The following is a 13,507-nucleotide window of genomic DNA, read 5'->3' as shown; positions in this document are numbered from 1 at the left end:
TTTAAGACCATAGTTTCAGTACAGAAATAAAAATGAAGGATCTAGGGGAAACAAAGCCAAAAAGGAACTGTATTCTGTTTTATTAAAAAAAGAAACCTGACCATAGCTCTGGTGCACTAAGATAAACAATCAAGTCCCTTAGAGGACTCAACGTTTGAAACTTTTGGCACACAAATGAGTTCTTTCCAAGCACAAAGCAAATGAATGCACACAAGGGTTTTGAACATCCTTGGATAGTTCACAAAAAAGAGATAATGCAGATATTTTAGGACATTATGTTATGCTGGAATAGTTTCTTGAAGGTTACATGTCTACAAGCTGGTACAATATGTAAATTACAGTTTAAAAAATTAGAAGAAAGACAGAATTTCTTTACATACACCAAATTAAAAAGGACTATTTACAAGTAGCACAGGAATGACAGGCTGAATCTACACAGGTGTTATTTCATGATTCACAGGTGAATAGGTAATGTATAGCTACTGAAAATTGTTTTTGTGATCCATCCAGTAATATGGGTGAGATGAACCTGTGATAGATAACTTAGATATGCAAAGTCATACATGATTATGGTGGTGGTGGCGGTGACATCAACTTATAAAGTCCTTAAAATTTCTTAGAATTTAATGGCAGTGACAAGAAAAAACAATCCTGTTTACAATCTAAAGTACATGAAACAAAATGAAAAGCAAACAGGAAGGAAGAGCAATATTACAACTAGTGAGCCATAAACAGTTATCTGTGAATCAGCCATAAGCCTACAAATAATTGTTGATGTAAGCAGTGTCACAGGTTTTTCCACAAGTTTTGAAAGAGAAAGCTTGGATTAATACTTAACTGTTCTAACTTTCTGATATCAAACCCCCAGGGAAAATGTGACATTTCTGTGATTCTTTTCATTTAATCAGTTGTAAAAGGTTTGTGATTTATTTCTGTTCAGAATATTCCAACTTAAGATAATAGCTATAGAATTGGGTTATAACTCTGGTAGAGCAAAAAAGATTTACACCCTCAATTCATAACCCAGTGAAGTTCAAATGCTTGGATCCACTGAAGATGAAAAGCATCTTCAGATATGGCACAAGGCACATGGCAAGAACGAACCTTTATGTAGTATGCTTATCTTCTCAATGTAGTAGGTGTTTTCAATGTGGAGAAAATGTGTCATATATACACTTGGACCAGTATGACTGCCCTGTGTGGAGGACCACACTGGTAAATTCAAGCATTTCATTTGTGAAATCCTAAAAAAGAAAAAAGGGGAAAAAAGACAAATATATCTTCATAAATGAAGTCTGGTCTAAATTGTAGATAAGGCTGTGAGAAGAAAACACTTCATTGTTTGAAAGACCATAAAAAAAATCAAAGGACTTTGAAAAAGAGGAGAGAATGGATTCACTATGAACCATAATACATTGCTCCAAACACTGTAATTGCTTTGTGATTCATATGTGGTCTTACCATGGCTGGAGACTACTCTAATCCACCTGTTCATTGCATTGTTGTTTGGGTTGCAGGGGAAGGTGAGCTGCTGCAATAAGTAATACCAGGAGAACCATTTGGCAGGAAAGGCCACAACTTTATTGAACACCGATGGCAAGTAAGATTGGACCAACTGGATAGGCATGGATCTGTCATTGACCAACCTGCCTGTTGTTCGATGAAGCCAATAGTCCGGTCACGACTGGGCTTCTGGATGACAGAAAAGGTAATCAATGGTGTGTCTTCACTTCCTTCCCCCTGTTCCGGAGTTGCCCCAGCAATGTCAACACCTCATCACTCCGAGCACCCCTGGGTCCCCTTCGGACTCCCGATCCTATGCTCTGCAGTACAAGAAACTATGCCCACCAGATCATGTGAGCACCCTAAAATTTGTGACAGCACCCCGGGAAAAAAAACATGGCCCACCTAGAGGGAAGGAGGGTGGGGAGAGCCCAACTGGAATGGTGAGGATTCACCCACCCACATGGCCCTATATAGGGCCGGCATCCAATCAGGGGCAATGTCAGGGGCCTCCCATACAATCAGGGGCCCCCATCTGGCACCAAAGGGGGGACGTCCAGCCATAAAGGCAGCTGGAATTTGTAGTCCAGCACGGTTGCCAAAAGTCCCTCCCCCAACAGACCCGGGCAACCAATCTGGACCCAGGAAACAGCTCCCAGTGCATCCTGAGAGCCAGCTAGGGCCTGGCCAGGCTGGGAGGGCAGCCCAGCGGCTCTCCATCTCCTCCCCAGAAGCAAGGCCAGCCTGGGTGAATCGGGCAGTCTCATTTTTTAAAAATCACAAATAATTCTGAAATTGTTACCTGTTAACATTAATACAAAGCTAATAAGGAGCTTTTGATCTCTGAAAAATTAATGTATTTAACTAGAATATGTCCTATTTCACTATACAAATAGCACATTGACATAATGGGTTGGAGATATCCTACAGAAATAAATGTGCCTTTTTAGAAGTAAATTGATTCATTGATTTTGCTGGGGTTAATGTGTGACTAAACACACCTAAGTTCCTTAGAGCCCATACAGACAGGCCAAAATAAAGCTGCTTCAGGTCACACTGGAGGTATGCTATTTGAATGATGCGATAATAATAATAATAATAATGTATTTATTGCCCGCCTTTTCCTTGAAGAATCAAAGTGGGTTACAGAATACAATAAAAATACAATAAAATTATCATTCTAGAGAAATTCCCTTCTCCAACCCCCATCCAATCATAAAAATAACAACAAATAAAAGAAAAAATAATAAAGAGGAAAAATAATGCTAACATATTGAGTGACAATATAAACTAAATTAAAACTTTAAATTCAAAAAAGAAAATGCATTCGTCCTAAAAGGCTGGAAACCATGCCAAAGCCACGCTTCAGTCCAAAGGACTGGAGCACAGCTTTGGAGCAGCTTATGGCCTTTCAAGGTGTGTGCATCATTTAAGCAGTATACCTCCAGAGTGACCCGAAGCAGCTTTATTTTGGCCTGTCTGTATGGGCCCTTATTTTCCAAATGTAAATGCTGCTGTATAACAAAACATTTTCAGGTTGAACAGGACAGAGGGTTTAATCTAATCCATTCTAATCTAATTCAGTTGTTTGTCTGTCTAGTTTTCCTTTGTAATTTCCTTCTTTGGGGACTTTGAGGTAAATCCAATATTGTATGTCCAGGAAGGTTAACCTCCCCATGTGGAAAGAAAGTAGAGACCCATTTCAATTATATTCCTATATGTGTAACCCAGTTCTAAGAATTTTGGGTTCAGACTATTTTACTAGAAGCAAAACTAATGTTAAAATACTTTGCAGATTTCTTTGAAAACCATTAATTACAATGGTAAGGTTGACACCATTTTCTAACATGTATTATTACTGTTGCCAAGCTATTGGTTGCATCCTTGGAGAAAAGAATGCTGAAACCACATATATTTCTAAAGGTAGGCAAACTGTTCAAAGCTGGTCTTGTGTTCTTGAATTTTAAACAAAAACAAACAAACCTTTTTAGTTCTGTTTAAAGGTCTCTGACGTAATATATTCTTTTGTGTATTTCTGTTTATATTGAAAAGTGCCACTTTCCTTCTCTAATTGCAGGAGTGATAATAGCAGGGAACAGTATATAAGAAAGCATGTTATTCAATTTGCTAAAAATTGCTAAAGACAATCATTTTTATTGTTGTTTATTTTAACGCCTTTTTGATCCATTAGATGTTCTTGAAAACTGTTTTTAAAGTTTAATCTTAAGAATGCTTATGCTGAAACAAATCCCAGTTCCTAGTAAGTGCAATGAGGTTTGAGACAAGCAAATATGTTTAGTGCCTCTGTATGTAAGAAACAAAAAAGCAACAAATTCAAAACAGTGATTGAAACAACAGTGGGTCAAAAAAGAAAAGTAAATAGTACAAAGGCCAAAGGTTTGCCAGAATAACATTTGTCTGCCTATAGTGGAACATGGGTAAAGGAGGGGAGATAAATCATCATCATCATCATCATCATCATCATCATCATCATCATCATCTGGAATCAACAATGTCCACAAGTTGGGTAATCTAACAGAAAATGCCTTTTTATGTGTCTCTGTCACTCACATCTCAAAGAAAAGTAAGCTATCAGAAATTATGATTATTGTTATTGTTATTATTCTTTCCCACCTCTCCTCAAGGTTTGAGGCAGGGTACAGTATATTAAAATATGAAACACAATTTAAAACAAAAACCCACAGTTAAAATGCAACACTATAAAATCATTAATATATTCACATAAGAATTCATATGCAGATTAAAAAATCATGATTTAAAATTGACTGACTAGGCCTGCCAGAACATATATGTTTTTTATGTTGTTTAAATGCTGTTAGCGTTTTCAGCTTTTTTATCTCTTTAGGCAAGTATTCCAATATCTGGGGGCAGAAGACAAAAAAACCCTCTTGGAAACTATTACCGGTCTAGTCCTCGCCAGTTGGAGCAAATATTTCCCAGAGGACTTGAGTACAGAGAGAATTGTATGGTAGGAGGCAATCCTGTACATAACCTGGACCCGAACCATGTAGGGCTTTAAAGGTAATAACCAACATTTTGTGCCTTGCCCAGAAACTAATTGGCAGTCAGTGGAATGCTTTTAAGATCAGTGTAATATGATTACTCCTTGATGTCCCTGTAACAAGTTGGGCTGCCATATTCTGAACCAGTTGCAGTTTCCAGACTTGGTACAAAAGTAGCCCAATGTAGAGCACATTGCAGAAATCCAGTCTTGAGGATACCAGTGCATGCACTATCATCCTTAGGTCCTCCGATTCTAGATCTGGGCATAGTTGGCATATCAGATGAAGTTGATAACAGGTGCTCCTGACCATTGCATCTATCTGAGCTGACATTTGGAGGGATAGATCCAGGAGCACTCCCAAACTGCAAACACAGGCAATCAAGGGAGTGTGATCCCTATCCCGAATTGGATGACACACCTCCAGCCCCAAATTAAGACCCTTAATAGTAAACATCTATGTCTTGTCTGGATTCAGTTTCAATTTGTTTTTCTTTATTCAGTCCATTATCTCTTCCAAGCATTCATTCAGAGGAGATACACTACCTAGCTGAAGTTGTTTCTGAAGGCATAGAGAAATATATTTGGGTGTCATTAGCTTACTAATACCATCCCACTCCATGCCTCTGGATGATCATTCCCAGCAGTTTCATGTAGATGTTGAATAGCATTGGGGATAGAATGGCAACTTGTGGTACATTATATAATAGATCCCTTTTGAGGAGCAGCTATCCCCAAGCACCACTATCTGGAACCTACCTGAGAGAGAGGACTGAAGCCCTTCAGGTGTTCCAGTAGGATACTATGGTAAATGGTACTGAACTCTGCTGAGAGGTCCAAGAATACCAATAGTGATACACTCCCCCTGTCAATGCTCAGGTGAAGATCACCCACTAAGGTGACCATGGCAGTCTCAGCTCCATATCCTGTGCTCAAGCTGGTTTGAAATGGTTTGAGCAAGTGTGTGTCATCCAAGACCACTTGAAGTTGGGAGGCAACTGCATTTTAGATCACCTTGCCCAAAAAAGGAAGATTTTACCACTGTCTAAGCACTGTCTCTTTTAAACAAGATGATAAGTTCCCTTCCCTATGAGATGCATTCATTATATTTTGTATTTGAAGCATCTTGTCCTGGACAGCCAGCCAAGAGGGGTCAAGAAATCAAGTTGTCTTCCTTACTTGCCCCAGCAGCTTGTCCACATCAACAGTATTCACCAGTTGAAACTGATCCAGTGTAATCCCATTCACTGAGTCACTGGACACCTCATTATTAACTTCCACTCCAAGATGGCATTTAAGTCAGTTCTTATGCGAGAGATATAGGAGCCCTGGTGGTGCAGTGGTTAAATAATGGTATTGCAGTGAAAAGGTTGTGAGTTCAGTTTGCCTTGACTCAGCCTTCCATCCTTTTGTAAGTTGGTAAAATGAGTACGCAGCTTGGCAATTAGCTTACAGATTGTAAACCACTTAGAGTGTGCCAAGTTCACTGATAAGCGGCATAGAAATGAACATGCTATTTTATCTGCAAAATAGTTATTAAAAGTGTCACAGTGAACTACTGAAGGCTCTAACATCAGGTTTAGATGTGTGTGTGCTTGAGTTAGACCTCTCACCACCCTGAATAGCTCAGCTGGATGTAAATTCACAGATGCAATTCTTGCAGAAAAGAAAGCTTTCTTTGCTGCACGTATTGCCACTTGTTGTGGATCGCACACCCCACTCCCACCCCTGTGGATACAAAACAAAGTGGGACCTCAAGTCCCATTCTCTCTTATGGTGGCATGATGTGCTTGTGTCTGCTAGCATGCCCATATGTACGTGTGGCCATTGGGGACAACAGGGCTTACCATCTATCATCAAATCTGCTGATGACAAACCTGCAGATACAGAGGTCCAACCGCATGGACAAAGTTGTTCTCTACATCATGTCTTGTTGTATAGGAGTTGAACTTTCCACCATTTGTGCTCTAGTCATTGTCCATCCCACTATTTCAATTCCCCAAGGAACTCTGTATACTGAGGAGCTTGTTTGTAAATGGGTCAGAGAGGGTATTTGGGGGTGACCATGTCAATAGCCCTGGTTAAATTTTTGGCTGACTTTTCTGGCTGGCTCAGTCTGCTGAAAAATAGGCAGTAGGCGAACACATCATAAACTAACCTGAACATAGAATGTTATTTGAAAACACTGAAATTCTGGATCATGCCAACAACTACCATGTCAGCATGGTCAGGGAGGCCATTGAAATCTACAAACACCTGGACAACTTCAACAGGAAAAAAGAAATACTGAAAGTAAACAAAGTTTGACTAACAAGTCCTGAAGAACACCAAAATGAATACTCACTTCATGCAAATGAACAGCACCCAGACTCAGGGGAGTTCCCAGCAGAAATTTGGATTGCTAATTAAATAGACATGCATCCACCTTGCGTATCTTCCCATGCTGAGGCTTGCCATTCAACAACAGACTAACACAGAGATTAACATGTAAATCACTTCCTCCCAACCAAGGGTCACAGAAGTATATATCTACCACAGACACTTCCATGTCACCACCATCTGAAAATGCCAGCCACAGATGCAGGCATAACATCAGGAATAAATTCTTCCAGAACATGGCCACATAGCCTAGAAAACCCACAGAAAACTATGGACGGCGGCCTTGAAAGCCTTTGACTTCGTCTTGTAAAATTGTTTTGCATCATTTCTGAGGTATTTTCTGATGCAAATTAGAGTATAAGGTACGGTATAAAATGCCTCATGTCTTAAAGTGTATTTCTGTATGCAGAATCAAATATGTTCTGCATAAAGTGATTTCTGTTTTAAACTGGAGTTCCCAGTAATTCAAAATAGTGGTTCAAAACACCCAGTGGACTCATTTAAGTCTGTAATTTCCCAGAAAACTAGACTGGCTGCCACATACAATTGTATTATATGTTACTGTCTTCTTTAGGCATTGGTTCTTGCAAATTGTAAGCTTTGAATTCTTTATATGGAGGATTGCGTTGTTTGTTTTTTAACTTGTTATATGTTTATATATGACTACTTCTATATTTAAAGAGGGTAATTTTATGTAAAGCTAATCAATTTAGGGCTGAAGTTCTTCATAGTTAAGTTATATTCATATCTTTGGATATGATATGGATAACTGAGTGTGGGTTTGAGAACGTGCTATCTTTTTTTCCTTGTTAGGAATCATATGGGTCTCAGATCTGGATCAGTATGACCATAAACAGAGAGTGGAAGGTAGTATTTTAAAAATATGTTCCAGTGTATTTTATACATGTACTGTATTGTAACAATCCTTGCATCAATCCTGATTCATGGTGACCCTGTGGATGAGACATCTCCAAGAATTCCAGTCTACTACTGCTCTGCTTAGATCCTGCAAATTCATATCTGTGACTTTTTTATATATATAAATATGTATAAATGATCATAAGTAAATAAATAATATTGGCCTAAATCTGTACTAGAATAGACCTGATAAATTAATTATTGAATGTTGAGTCAATACTAATGTAAATACCATTGCTTCAATATGTTTACTCTAGCTGGGGCTATCAATAGGGATATCAATAGGACTGAAGCCCTAAAGATGAAAAATTTCTTTCACTTTCTATCACAACCATTATAGGTTTTTTTTAAAAAAGTTCTTTAAATTATAAATATTGAAATATTTATAGATTTCGGTAAATTATTATTAAAAATATACTAAAATAAATTTCTCTTCAGTCCCTATTACTGTAAAGGATCCTTCCGCATTCTGGGAATGGAATGGAAAGAAGAACCTACAAAACAGAATTATTTCTGTGTCTATAACAAAAGGTATATTTTGATGTTACCTGGATGAATATATTCTCTTGCCCTGTCCTAAATACTCAAGGATTTAATATTTTGGAAAGTACAAAAGAACAACCACAGCAATAAAGCATCTAGAAAGGATAGCATGTAATGTCAGCACAAGAATGTATCAAACATCTTCCCTGTAATCTCTTTCATTATCAGTGAATATTTCCCCAGTTCTTTCCATGCCTAAGAGCTGAAATTGAAGTTTCCAAACTATTTATCAAACTTGCTTTTGCTCGGTGTTGCAACAATCCAGGCAATCTGTAGTTTTAAATCCATACATTATTCTTTATGCATTTTTCATGTGAAGATGTACTGCATCTTGGGTGTTGTGCTAATGATATGAAAACAGTAATCTCATGCATATATAGTATCCTGTTCTTTACTAGAGTGGACCAATAACACTTGATTTTCCATGCATTAACATGATGGTGGCTTCTTATGCTTAGCATGGGTTACAAATCAGGATAAACAAATGTTGTGGCATTACCATTTCTTTTTGAGCAATTGACAGTATAAACTGTAATTGGCAAATCCAAAATTCAGCAATGTAGGCACACAAGTCTTAAAATATTGATTATAGGCTACTTGAAGGGATTTGTGGTAACATAAAGACAGCAATGGCTGGAATACCACAGCTCAGACAACATCCTATTCCTTTTAATACATTAAGGAACCACAATGTTTCACCTGGAAGAGAAGCTAGCTAGGAGCTATTCATGCTGGTTTATCTAGAACAGTGGTCCCCAAACTTTTTGGGGCTACTCTCCCCCTTTTCTCTTGGAAGACAAACCTAGCACGCCCCAACAAGTATTTCTTGATCTTAGGTCTAATGTTCTACTGCAGATTCCAAACAGCCAATATCAATCTCTACAGCCTTTGCCACCAGGTCACCCTTGGAAGAGCAACCAATGAGAGTCTTAGAAATGACTGAGAAGCCTCTCACCTGTGCTGACCTTGTGGCAGTGGTATCATGACAGGGCATGCAGGGTGACACCATAAGTGAGTTGACCCCATGATATCAGGTGATACGAGTCCTAGTGACACCACTGCCTTGTGCCAAATGTCAGCCTTTTAGTCACTGCTCAGTCAGCTATTCAATTGCAGCTCCCAAGAAGACCAGGTGCAAAGGGAAAAGCTCTTCCTCAGTAAGGAAGGACTTGGGGATGGATGTGGGTACAGATGTCAGGGGGTTACAGAGGCCACATGTCCTGGACTGGAGATGAGCATGGATGGGGAGAGGAAAAGATTTTAACTACTGGAGCTGCTTCAAGGCAAAAGACTCTTTCCGAGAATAGACTCAGATATTCCTCCCACTCCTTGTACCTTCCCCACACAGCCTCAAGTACATTGTTTCTTTTGTGTCCTCTTCTCACGACCTGCCTGACAAAAGAAAGCAGAAACAGCAGTGCAACTCCAACCTGCCAACCAAGCCCTGGAAAAGCTCACAAAGCATAAGCAGGATCCCAAAACAGAAAGCTCCTTTTTGCTAGCACTTCTCACTGGCCACCATGAGCTCTAACATGTGGCTCCAATCAATCAGTCTGTCTCAAAGCCACAGAAGTGAAATCCGGCATCCAAGCCTTGTGGGAGTTTCCCAGCTGCTATTACTAGTGAAGGATGCAACTATGGAAGTGTGCTTGTGTGGGGAGGTGAAGAGCAAGAAACATGAGGCTGTTTTAAAGGACTCTGAAAAGAAGTTTCACGCTACCCTCATCCATACCATGGTTCTATAGGCTGCTGGTTATCCTTGTCTAATATTTTAACTGAAGGTCCCCTCTGCTGCCTCCCCTTTTCTCCTCACTGCCCCTCTGGATCTATTCACTGCCCCCAGAGGGGGTGTATTATCCACTTTGGGAATCACTGATCTAGAATTTAGTCAGAGTTAAGGAGACCAAAGAGAATGGGGAGAATGCATAGCATGCTGTAGCTCTGTGGTTTAGTGATACCCAATCTCTCCACTTATGAACATTTACAGCATCAACACAACTAGTCAGAGTCTATAAAATTTCCCTCAGTATAGAATGTGTGAAAATATTGAGTGTGTTGAGTGAGAGTACCCTAATGCTATAAACGTGATTATGAGCCCCCCCCCCCCCCCCATTTCCTAACATATCTTTGGTATGTAGCCAACAAATGTATCCTGATTTCAAATGGGTTCATGCTAAAGCTGCCATGCCTGCAACCCTCTAAGCAAAATAATGGTGAATGGAGCATGTAATTAGATATGAAGAAATAATTTCACCAACTTCATATTTCACTGAGCTCAAAGTCAAAAGCAAGAGAGAATTTATTTTTAAAAAACACATTTCAGTATTTTTATTTAATCTGGAAGTCAAGAGACACAGATATAAATTACTTGATATTGTTTCATATTTTTTTTAAAAAAATGAAATCATTTATTTTACAGAAATTTGATATTGGTATCACTTCCACTATTATCTATTAGCTAATCATCACTGGGACCATGATAGAGGTTATTCAGACACTGTTGTTTTTACCACAACTATGGAAATATTCACACTCATGCATTCCGGTTTTGTTGTTCACTTTTTTTTTATCAGAACTATATCAATGTGCATCTCTATGAGTTCTGTTGCTCATGTGCATCAGACTGTGAATAAAGAAGTAGATGATGTGGATGTATTCAAAACATGTTCAGCGCATGAAGAATTTTATCCTGGTTTATCCCAGGTCTATTCATATTGGTTATTCACACAGTTGACAATGCCAATCTTTGAGAGAAACTCGGTAAAAAACTGAGATTTATTATTCCAGGTTAAGTGGGGGTTTTTTTTGGCAGATCTCCCTCCAACTTAATTGGATGATTTGAAATGCATGTGAACAACAAACATTCACCCCACATTCTATCAGGATTATTTTCACCATCTGAATAACCCCATAGTTTCCTACCAAGGCCCAGTAAAATTAACTGGGAACACAATAGCTCTCACATAACTGCCACAGAGTTTTCCTTAATAACTCATTGCAGCATCGGCAATAAATGCCCTGTCTTTAATATTTGTTTTAAAGTGATTTTTTTTTACTTGTTTCATCACTGAATGGTTAAAACAAAATCATGACATGTGGAAATTCATAGTATAACTGCTATGGAACAAATCAATATTTAAAATGCAAAATTGTGATTTTTCTTCCCCTGAAAATGGGCCCATTTTCTCATTATAACAAAACACATAGCTTTTTTTCTAGAAACAAGGGCAACTCTTAACAGAAGGCTGTAACTGGATTTACTAGCTTGGTGATAAGTCAAAAAGAACTGAAACCGTTGTCCCAGGTACTTAGCATCTGTGCTTTACAAATAGGGTTTTGAAGCTGTAGTTTATTCATGAACAAGGCACAAAAATTTTCCTAGATGTGTTAAGAAAGTCATTCCTCACCTTGTGCCAACTGCAATAGTATGAACTTAGTATGATACTCTTTTGGTTTTACTTTGGAGGAAGAATAAAACTTCTTTAAACTGAAAAAAAGAAGACTTGGAACAAATTTTATGTATTTTTCCCACAGAAGCAGAGTCCTTTACTCCTCCAAATACACAATTTCAGTAAGAAAAATGGTCTGTAGCTTTTGTGTGTATCACTTTACAGTCTTTTGTGCATTTTATATGATGATTTATGAGCTGGAAGGCATTGCCATGCCATACTCTTTTCTCTTTTAGTTTCTTTTTTTTTTAAATATATTTATTTATATTTATAAACATAAACATCTATTTTTATCCAGATATATTTCTCTCCTAGTTTCTAACCACAATGTATTCATTCTATACACATGCTCCAATTCAAAATGCCTCTGCTCAGGTGAGTAAATGTCACTAAGCCATAGTCTATGTCGTGAGAGAATAGAATATTCACAATTGTCTACCCGCATTAAAAATGGCAAGCAGAAAGCTAAGTAGCACACTCCCTCTGCATTTTCTGTCTACCCTACTTATTGTGTTCTCCTCTATTGAATATCTCTTCCTACAACAAGAAAGTAAGGCCATAACACTAATTAATGGATCTTGCAGGAAAAGTCTTTAACCTATAACCTGATCCCGATCGTTGAGCATATGATTGATACTCCTGCTTATGACTCCAGCTCTTTGAATTTCCATTTTGTGGTTGTGCATTTTTATTGCAGTTTATGACCATGTAAGCTGTCTTGGAACCAGTTAAAAAGAATGTGATAGCTACACTTGTCAGATATCTCTTGATAGTAAGTAGCAAGCTTGATTTTTTGACTCAGTCCTTAAAGAGTGCATCTTTAAACTTTTCTCAGCAATAGATTTTCCACAGGAGTGATTCCTCCCATTTTTTAAAAAATAAAACATAACTTTAAGCCCTCAAAAATGCTCCCTAGGCAGTTTACATCCATGAAATTAAGTACCCAAATGCACACAGAATAATAAGGAAAGTTAAAAGAGAGTTAATATATTATTCTGGAAGCAAAGATCAAGAAAACATTCTGTCAGCAGGAGATGGCATTTGAATAAATGAGCACTGAAACAAACCAGTAGTTGTTGTTTTCTGGAAAGCATAAAGAGAATGGGCGAACAAGTATTTCTGGAATAGAAGTTTCCTAAACTGGGTGCTGCAGCCTATAAGCCCCTGCTCCCATAGTCATCATCATGCTATAATTATGGAGAAATTCACATTTGTTCACTGTCTCCTTTTTAAACAAAGATATGGCATATCCAATTCAAGGTCAGTATCAGAATAATAGCTAACCAATGGTACCACTTTTGCAATGGCACTTTTACATTTCTATACCACTGTGAACGAAGCATTCTCTAAAGCAGTTTACAACATGTAAGCCCATTGCCCCCACAATCTGGGTACTCCTTTTATTGACCTACAAAAGGATGGAAGGCTGAGTCAACCTGGAGCCCTGTGGATTTGAACTCACAACTTTGTGGCTGCAGTACCAGTATTTAACCTCTGTAATGGTGGGCGATATTCAAATTTCATTGGTGGAAGCAGCATAATTTTTAGTGTGATTGACAGGCTAATTATTACATTTATTAAAGATTATGCCACAAAGCAGAGGCTGCTTACCCCCTCTCCCCACTAAACACACAGTTCATCTCAAGTGTGTTATGTTTCTTTATAATATCCCATTATTAGGAAAGAAAGTATT

Source organism: Sceloporus occidentalis, unplaced genomic scaffold (assembly GCF_023333645.1).
Source record: "Sceloporus occidentalis isolate IW3139 unplaced genomic scaffold, rSceOcc1.0.p SCAF_2, whole genome shotgun sequence".
NCBI classification, from domain to species: Eukaryota; Metazoa; Chordata; class Lepidosauria; order Squamata; family Phrynosomatidae; genus Sceloporus; species Sceloporus occidentalis.
The sequence above is the reverse complement of the archived record's forward strand: the minus strand, read 5'-3'. Positions refer to the sequence as shown.